The sequence below is a fragment of the Budorcas taxicolor genome, chromosome 24 (genome assembly GCF_023091745.1).
Source record: "Budorcas taxicolor isolate Tak-1 chromosome 24, Takin1.1, whole genome shotgun sequence".
Taxonomy (NCBI): domain Eukaryota; kingdom Metazoa; phylum Chordata; class Mammalia; order Artiodactyla; family Bovidae; genus Budorcas; species Budorcas taxicolor.
In genome coordinates this window covers 32,616,964-32,627,042 of record NC_068933.1, presented here as the reverse complement: position 1 = coordinate 32,627,042, position 10,079 = coordinate 32,616,964, and positions in this window count along the sequence as shown.

Sequence of the window (10,079 nt, the reverse complement as noted above, 5' to 3'; positions counted from 1 at the left end):
TTGCAAGGGGAAGATCTCTGGGGCTTTGCCCTTCTCCCTGGCGTTTATTAGGATTTCGAGGCTGCCGAAAAGGTATGTTTAAAAGATGCTGAGGTGAGCTTGGCAGGATTCAGAAGCCGCAAGGGAGGCTGGAGGTGATATTTTTGTCTAAACAAGATGACAGAGGTCAAGAGTTTAAATGAATTTCCTAAGTAGTAGAGCTGCCCAGATCTCCTGAGGATTTAGTTTTCTGCAAGACCTCAGTTCCTTTGGGCCTACAATACTTTTCTGTTTCCTAACTAAAATATAGGGCAAGGGTTTGGGGGATGTTTGTCAGTCTTGTTTCTTCAAAAGGGAGAAAAGGGAAACTAAAACAAATTTTTGTAACATATTCTCTTACGGTTTAAGCCACACACAATTATCCACAAGTTTACTTATACCTTCTCCTCAAATTTATAACACCTGAATAGCTTCAGTTCTCTGCAGAGGATGAAGAAAGCCAGTTACTAGGATGCTGTTAGATGACTAATGTAACTAATAACAGTAGCCAGCTTTTACTGAGCTCTTAACCATGTTCTAGGTACAGTTGTAAGCATTTTACAAGTATAATCCCATTTAATTCTCACAGCAACAGGGTGTTGTAGGTTATCCCTATTTGCAGAGGTGGTTAACATGCTACCGGCAAGTGATGGAGCCAGTAGTAAAAACACATGCTGTGTCATCTGAGCCTGCACCTAAGTAACTTAACCTAAAATCACAGGTAAGTGATAGAATTGGAACTTGAGTTCCAAGATCCTCTTTCTCCAAATCCCTGATGCAGCCTACCAGGTGTTCTCAGTTGTGGGGGGAGGCTCTCAGTACCCTCTATACTGTAACTGTTGAGAACCCTAGACAGGGTCTATCATGATTCAGTGTACTACATGTTACGACAGAAATTTAAACACTTAATTTATTTGAAAATAAGAATCCATTTTATGTAAATATTTTTGTGGGAAAGTATTTTCCAGATTTTTTTTTTAATCAGAGAAAAGAATATTGCTTTCATTTTTGTAAATTTCTTTAATGTCTGGCTTAATAGAAACCCATTGGATTCTTGTATTTGCCTCTGCGTTCAACCTGTTATTAATACAACTTTAGTTTTGGTTGAACTACAATATATGAAGAAAAGGCAGGCTCACTGAACTGTGTAGATGGAGAAGTCTAATAGCCTTTTGAGATAAATTGTGGGATATTCTAATACTACACTAAAATTCAACAAATGGTAGCTCCTTAAAAGTTAGTTGCCACGGGGATGATCCAGAGAGATGATATGGGGTGGGAGGTGGGAGGGGGGTTCAGGATTGGGAACTCATGTACACCCGTGGCGGATTCATGTCAATGTATGGCAAAACCAATACAGTATTGTAAAGTAAAATAGAGTAAAAATAAATATTAAAAAAAAGTTTGTTGCAGTGTGGGATCTGAAACTATAAGTGAATTTTTGTTCTCTGATACATTAAAACCCATTGGTTTATTCTGTACTTTAAATGGATCTTTTACTCTTGCATGATTGATGACATCATGCATTGATTTGGAAAACAGTTCACTGAGCTATGCAGTCTTTCAAATGTTAACATATCTCTTTTTTTTAATTACCACCAATCTAATTAGAAAAGCATTTTAAGTATTAGGAAGCGTCAAGCTCAAAGAAGATAAGTTTTCCAAAATTCCTTTTTCTTTAAAGGTCTGATTTCATCATTAGCAACAAATACTGTCAGTTGTGTAAAGTTCTGCCAAATACCTAAATCTGCATAGCCACAGTTTGTGTGTTATTTGTACTTTCAAATAAAAATGATGTTCCATGAAAAAGAGCAGCTAGTTATCAAGTCCAATATGTTAGTTTCATGTGCTTTTTCCTCACAAGACCAGCTGCGGTATTGTGACTTACAGGAAAAACATACATTGGTCATTCAGATGTGTGAAAGTGAAAAGTCGCACAGTTGTGTCTGACTCTTTGCGATAGTCCATGGAATTCTTCAGGCCAGAATACTGGAGTGAGCAGTCTTTCCCTTCTCCAGGGGATCTTCCCAACCCAGGGATCAAACCCAGGTCTCCCATTGCAGGTGGATTCTTTACCAGCTGAGCCAAAAGGGAAGCCCAATACTGGAGTGGGTAGCCTAGCCCTTCTCCAGGGGATCTTCCCAACTGGGGTCTCCTGCATCACAGGCGGATTCTTTACCAACTCACCTATCAGGGAAGCCCCATTCAGATGAATATATATATTCAATTCACAATTCCTAGCTCACAGCTCTCCAAACCTTTGGACTTTCCTGAGCTATAAAAGCAGTGGGATAGTATTTGAACTCTCGTCCTCAGGTCCTAAAAATACCTCAGGGAAAGTGACTCTGAGACAGAAAGAGGGGGAGCTGCTTCTCTGGAGAATCAACCATGTAATTAGAGGGTGGGAACTTTCAGTCCCAACGCCCAACCTCTGGTGGAGGGCAGAGGGGTTGAAAGTTGAATTAGTTGCCAATGGCCAATGACTTAGTCATGCCTTTGCAGTGAAGCCTCACTAAAAATCCAGAGGCCAGGGTTCAAAGAGTTTCCAGGTTGGAGAACACCTGTGGAGATTAGGGGGACCCATGCACCTGAGAGGGCATGGAAGCCCCTGCCCCCTTCCACCAGGCCATGCCCTATCTCTCATACCCTATGTATAAACTGGAAGTCTAGTAAATAGATGGGTTTTCCTGGGATTTGTAAGCTGTCCTGGCAAATTCATTGAAGCTGAGGAACAAGTCATGGGAACCTCTGATTTCCAGCCAGTTGGTCAGAAGCACAGGTAATGACCTAGATGTGTGACTGGCACCTGGAGTGGAGGATGGTCCTGTGGGGCTGAACCCTTCACGTGTGGAATCTGATTCTGTACCCGGTAGACAGCTTCAGAAGTGACTTGAATTCTTGGACACCCTGCTAGGGGTTCAAGAATTGCTTGTTGGTGTGGGGAGGTCTCAACATACACAGTTGAAATTGGGTCTGGAAACCCTTTCTCACCAGCGTAGTTCAGCCCGCAGAACTGTTTCTTGCATCCTAACCATTTTGTCACATAGAATGTCAAAAAGGTGTGAACTCAAGGGTTAAGAGTTAATAAAATTAATAACTTACTCTTCGTGAAGTATGGAGAAGGCGATGGCACCCCACTCCAGTACTCTTGCCTGGAAAATCCCATGGACGGAGGAGCCTGGTAGGCTGCAGCCCATGGGGTCGCGAAGAGTCAGACACGACTGAGCAACTTCACTTTCACTTTTCACTTTCATGCACTGGAGAAGGAAATGGCAACCCACTCCAGTGTTCTTCCCTGGAGAATCCCAGGGATGGGGGAGCCACCAGGCTGCTGGTGGGCTGCCGTCTTTGGGGTCGCACAGAGTCGGACACGACTGAAGCGACTTAGCAGCAGCAGCAGCATGAAGTATATTTTTAAGTGAAACTGGCTTTTTTTTTTTTTAACAAATGCATGACAGTGGACAACACAATGACCGATAGCACAATTTGTTTCCACTGCCTTAATTCCTGGAAAGGCACCAGGAATTTTACCCACCACTGATTTTCCATCAACAGAGCAAATGGCAGCAACATAGCAAAAAAGGCAAATCGTGTCCTGGTACTATTAGGAAAACAGTTTTCATCCTGTGACTCTTAAAGGGATCTCTAAGACTCCCAGCCTCCATGGACCACCCTTTGAGAACTATACAACAATTAAATGTGCCTAATCTTAGGCTTGGAATAAGAATACCTACCCTGAAGGAGTTCACAGTCTCAATAGGAGAGACAAGCAGGTAAACAAATACATCTTATCCAGTGCTGTAACACAGACTAGATACACCAGTAGTTACAAAAGAGGGAGTAATCAAATGTCCAGGCATACCTCTAAAAGTTCTCATTCAGTACGTCTTCAGTGGGATTCAGAAATCTGCATTTTAAACAAGCCCTCTAGGTGATCTGGAAGCATAGGAGAAGGCAGTGGCACCCCACTCCAGTACTCTTGCCTGGAAAATCCCATGGACGGAAGAGCCTGGTAGGCTGCAGTCCATGGGGTTGCTCAGAGTCAGACACGACAGAGCAACTTCACTTTCGCTTTTCACTTTCATGCACTGGAGAAGGAAATGGCAACCCACTCCACTGCTCTGGCCTGGAGAATCACACACAGTTGGACACGACTGAAGCAACTTAGTAGCAGCAGCAGCAGATCATTAACACAAAGTATAAAATAAATAAATATGGGTCCATTCAGATATAAAGAAATACATAAATGGGAGACAATGAACAAATATACCTTGCAGGGAGAGTCTAAGAATTAACCAATAAATACTCTGAATGAGTTGGAGGATAACTCCCCACCCCCAAATGTAGAACTGCATACAGGGACTTTCTTCCAAAGAATACAGCTTGGAAGCGGCGGTGGGGGTGTGGGGGTGGGGGTGGCGCAGAAAGACTGTAGTGGAGAAACCTGACAGGCTCTACCTGAGCCAGGTGATGACAGTTAAGATCAACAGGATAAGCTACATCGATAGTACAGCCATTTGATGTCTGATGAGAAAGGGCACTCACCTCTGTGGTCTTCCTCCCCAAAACACAAGCCCCAGTGTGATCAGGAGAAAAACATCAGACAAGATAAATCCCAGTTGAGGGGCATTCTATGAAATATCCGACCTGCACTCCTCAAGACCATACAGGTCATCAAAAACAAGGAAAGTCACAGGGGTTCTCCGGTGGGCTGGTGGCTATCCACCCAAACCCAGATTCAATCCCTGGTCAAGGAATTGAGATTCCACACGTCTCACAGTGAGGCCAAAACAAGGAAATTCTGAGAAACTGTCATGGCCAAGAGGCCCCTAAGGAGATATGATGACTCAATGTAATACAGTATCATAGGTGGGATCCAGGAAGAGGAAAACAGTGTTAGGTAAAAACAAAGGAAATCTGGATAAAGTATAGACTTTAGTCAATAAGAATGTATCAGTACCGATCCGTTAGTTGTGACAAATATACAACACTAATTTAACATGTTAATAATGGGTGTAGTGTATGTTGGATCTCTGTATATCATAATTCCTCTATAAATCTAAACTATTCTAAAATAAGAAATTTATTAAAATAAATAATAGAAAATGAGCAAGACACACAGGGACATTTTTACAGAAGAGAATATACAACTGGCGAATAAGCACAAGAAGAGGTTCAACGTCGTTAACCATTAAGGAAATGCAAGTTAAAAGCACAATGAGATATCATTACACACTGATCAGAATGGTCAAAATAAAAAAAAGTGACACCACCAAATGCTGGCAAGCATACAGAGGAACTCCCTCACTGCTGGTGGGAATGCAAATGGTACAACCTCACTTTTAGGAAAGTCTGGTAGTCTCCTGAAAAATTATGCACATATCGTATGACCCAAAACGGCACTCCTGGGCATTTATCCCAAAGAAATGAAAACCATGTCCACACAAAAACCTGTGCATGAACGTACATAGCAGCTTTATTCATAATAGCCCCAAACTGAAACCACCCAGATATCCTTCCACAGATGAAGGTTGACCAAAGGTACATCCATATCACAAACTACTAATTAGCAAAAAAAAAAGAACTACAGATACAGGAAACAACCTGGATGAATGTCAAGAGAATTTTGCTGAGTGGGCAAAAACCCCAATCTCTTATGATCACATACCATACAATTCTATTTCTGTAACGTTCTCAAAATGACAAAATTCAGAAATGGAGAACAGATTTGTGATTGCCAAGGATTTAGTGTGGAGGGAAAGGGAAAGCAGGGGTGGCTGTAAAAGGTCAACAGGAGGAACGGCGGTAGCAGCGAGACTGTTCTGCATCTTGTTCCGTATCAATGTCCACATCCTGGTGGTGACGTGGCAGTGAAGTTTTGTGAGAAGTTACCATTGGAAGAAACTGGGTAAGAGGCAAAGGAAAGCTCTGCATGGTTTCAGAAAACCGTCTGTGAACTAACAAATTACCTCAGAACAAAAACTTTAATTAAAAAGATACAATACAGGGCATCCCCTGGCAGTCCAGTGGTTAGGACTCCACACTTGCAATGCTGAGGGCTGGGCTTCAGTCTCTGGGGGACACTAAGATTTCCACAAGCTGCTCAGCACGGCCAAAAAATAAAGAAAGAAAGAATACAATACAGTTGGCACTCCTATCCATGAGTTCCACATTCACGGATGCAGCCAACCATGGGTTGACAATATTTGGAAAGAAAGGAAAAAAATTCAGTCAAGTTCCAAAAAGCAAACACTTGAATTTGCCACACATCCAGCAACTATTTACATAGCATTTACACTGTATTTACAACTATTTACATAGCATTTACATTGTATTAAGTATTATAACTAATCTAGAGGTGATTTGAAGTATGTAGGAGGATAAACCTAGGTTTTATGCAAATACTACACCATTTTTATATAAGAGACTTGAGCATCCATGGTTTCTGTACTGGAACCAATCCCCCACCCATACTGAGGGATGGGACTGTATCCCTAGTTATTCTGGATTTCAGAAAAACAATTATTTTTAGTATCATTATGTCCCATGCAATATGTGGAACACACTGATACTAAAAGATGAGTTGTTGTTTATCTGAAATTCAAATTTAACTGAGTCCTATATTTTATCTGACAACACTACCGTTGGCATTCTACCAGGGTAAGGTGTATACTGTAAAATGAACATTTAAGAGTTGGCTAGAGCAAATGTGCTCTGATCTCAGAAACCCCTAAATCCTCCCTTCTCAGTAGCTGGCGTCTCCTCTGCTCACATTTTGTACTGTGTGCTAACCGTCCACCACTTGTGATGAGAAGAGCCACATAGAGTGTAAAACCCTCCTTTCTTCACAGAGAAGTAAAAATTATCCAGATAGTCCTTCCTTCTCAATTTCCATTTAAAACAGATATTCTTTCCAAGAAAGAGTATGAAAAAATAATTAAACAGAATAGTCATGAAGCATTTTCTAGAAGCAATTTTGAGTCTCCAGTAGAACAACAATGGTCTCCAGTATAAAAACACAACCAAGAACTAACAGACATCTGAAAAAAAACTCTAACATGAAAAAGATGGCAATCTAAAAAGAAAGGGAAAAGCAATTTCTAAGAAATTCATTATTCAAGATGAAACAAATATCAAGAAATTACCATTAATGTTCTCAGAGATATAAGATGCTACACCCACAAACAAGAGCAGAATCACATAGAGAACAAAAAATTCCTAGAAACTAAAAATATGGTAGATGGAAATATAAAATTCAGTGGTGAGTTGGAAGATAAAGGTGAGTAAATCTCCCACAAAGACAGCAAAAAGGCAGAAAACTGAAGTGAAAAAGAACCAGGCTAAGAAATCCATAACAGAAACAGCAAGAATTCTACAAAGAGGTAATGGAAATGAGGGTAGCAGAGGGGGAAGAGAAATAAAAAACCCGAGAAAATATTATAGGACTTTAGGGCATGTGTCTCCAGAATGAATTATGCCCAGGAAAATGGACAAAAACAGACCCACACCAATGTTATACTGCTAGGAAATTTCAGAACAGAGGGGACAAAAATAGCCTACAAGCTACCAAAAAGAAAACCAAGTTTTAAACAAAGGATCATGAAAACACATTTTCAAATATGCAAGATATTTAAAAAATTATTTCCTATACACCTTTTATTCAGAAAGCTACTGGAGAATAGGCTTGACCAAAATGAGGGAACACACTAAGAAAGAGAAAGACATAGATTGCATGAAAAAAAGAATCCAGCAGAAGAGGTGGAGAGAATCCCCAGGATGAACAGAAGACACCAGAATGTAAGTATGCACCAAGAACACAGCCATTCTCCCATCAGAGGGCCCCCAGAGCACAGCTTCTTCAGGAGCCTGAAATTGACCAAATGTATCTGAGCATCTTAAGAGAAGATTTAGACAAATGATGGTGGGTTTGAGGTCAAATTAGTGATAAGTACATCAGCAAACCAAGTAAACGATTCATTCCAGGGAAACTCATTCATTCACAATTCCAGGAGTTGTTCAGGAAAAGTAACCAGTTTACTACATGAAAAAGCTCTGGTCAGCATTACATAGTATAGTAACGAACAACAGAACTACCATATAAGTGGCTGGAGAAACTGGAGGGAGGAGGGCTGCAATGTGTATATGGCACAGGCAGAGACCTGACCAGCATCTTCTACAATAGAAAACAAGAAGAAACAGCCTAAAATTGACAAAGGAAGAGGGAGAAATACAACTGTGTTATTAAAAACACTGGGACTTCCCTGGTGGTCCAGTGGTTAGGACCACGCTTTCCACCACTGGGGGCCGCAGAATCATCATTCCCTGGTCGGGGAACTAACATCCCACAAGCTGCACAGTGCAGCCAAATTTTTTTTTTAAAGGTCAAAAAAACATGGAGAGAATTTTTTTTAAAAACTCAATTGAAAGTGGTTACTTTTGTAGAAGGAAAAATGAAAGTATGACAGAGAGCTCCTTTTCATAAACTTTAAATTGCTAGCTTCTATAGAATTATTTGAGTCTTTAAACTCATAACTTTTTTAAAAAAGAAAAAAAAGATGAAAAACTCCAGTCATCAAGTACCATCCCCCCAAAAACTTCAATGACAATTTAATCTATATTCTTCAACTTAAAAATCTTCCTACCTCTAACAGTATTACATTAACCAGCTAAAAATCAGTTTTAAAAGCCCTATTTTTCGAAGCATTTGGAAGAATTCCCCACCAAGAATGTAGAGACCAGTCCATGACACTGATACTTCATCAGGACTTCCTTGTGTAAATGTTTATACTGGCGTTTGTATTTGCAACAATAGTGGTTATTATAAAAAAGAGATAGTTGTGTTTAACATGCCAGATCTGGGTAACTTTATTCAAGATTTTCACAAAAATTATCCTCAAAGTAATATTAAACTTGGACACTTTTTAAAAGTCCAGACTTGAAATATCAAAAACATTTTGAATTCAGTCTGGAGTGAATACTAAGTCAAGAACTGAATCAAATCCACACAAAAAAATGAACACCAATTTTCCTTAAGTTCACTGTATTTTCTGGAAGAGGTTGCCAATTTAGTTTTCCTTTCCTTGACACTGGCATTTAGAATCATTTTAACATGGTTTACATCTTTAAGTTCTAAGTCTGTACTTATCCTGAATATCTTATTATAATTAAAACTATAAATCCAAAAGCAATAGCCCTCCCTTAAGAAGGAATCCTAAATGTAGAAGGACTTCAAGAAACAAAGTCACACTGGAACCTCACAGTGGTAATCGACACAAGCAAGATCTGCCAATGGACTAAAAAATGAGTGGGCTGAAGTTTAAGCAGAAATGGGACATTTGCATAGCTCACGTTATCTCCAGCAAACATTCAGTCACTACAAAGGAAAACACAGTAAGTTTACAGTAGTGATTCCTAGACACCACCTTAGGTAGTGGCTAAGGTTAGTAACACCAGAAATACATCACCGCATCAGGGGTCATAGATACACTTGTCACAGATCAGAGGGCACTATGATGACATGACAACTAAATTCGAGGCAGGATCCTGGATTGGATCCTGAAACAGAGAAATGGCATTAGTGAAAAGAGTAAGAAAATCTCTACTTTCCAAAACTCTACTTTAGTTAATAGTATTGTATCAAGGCTAATTTCTTAACTTGACAAATGTTGTACAGTTATGTAAGATGTTAATATAAGGGGATTATTAGTGAAGAGTATACAGAAACTGCTGTTTTTACAACTCTTCAGGAGGTCTAAAATTATCTAAAATATTTTTTTAAATAACTGTTAAAAAACACACACACGTCTGTGTATATAAATAAATCAAGACTTCAGGGAAACTGCTATCATGGGCACTCAGTTAAAAAATAGTGTTCTTGCCTGTATCAGTCATTGTCTCACTGGTTTATGAGCTTTAAGGTTCTCCCCCTTCTAATATTTGTTTCAACTTTGAAATTTTCTTAAAAAAGCCTTTTTTTAAACATTTCTATATTAGGCCAAAAATAAAAATCCTTGAATAAAATTGGCACCATATTATCTCGTAAAATCACTCATATCAACCTA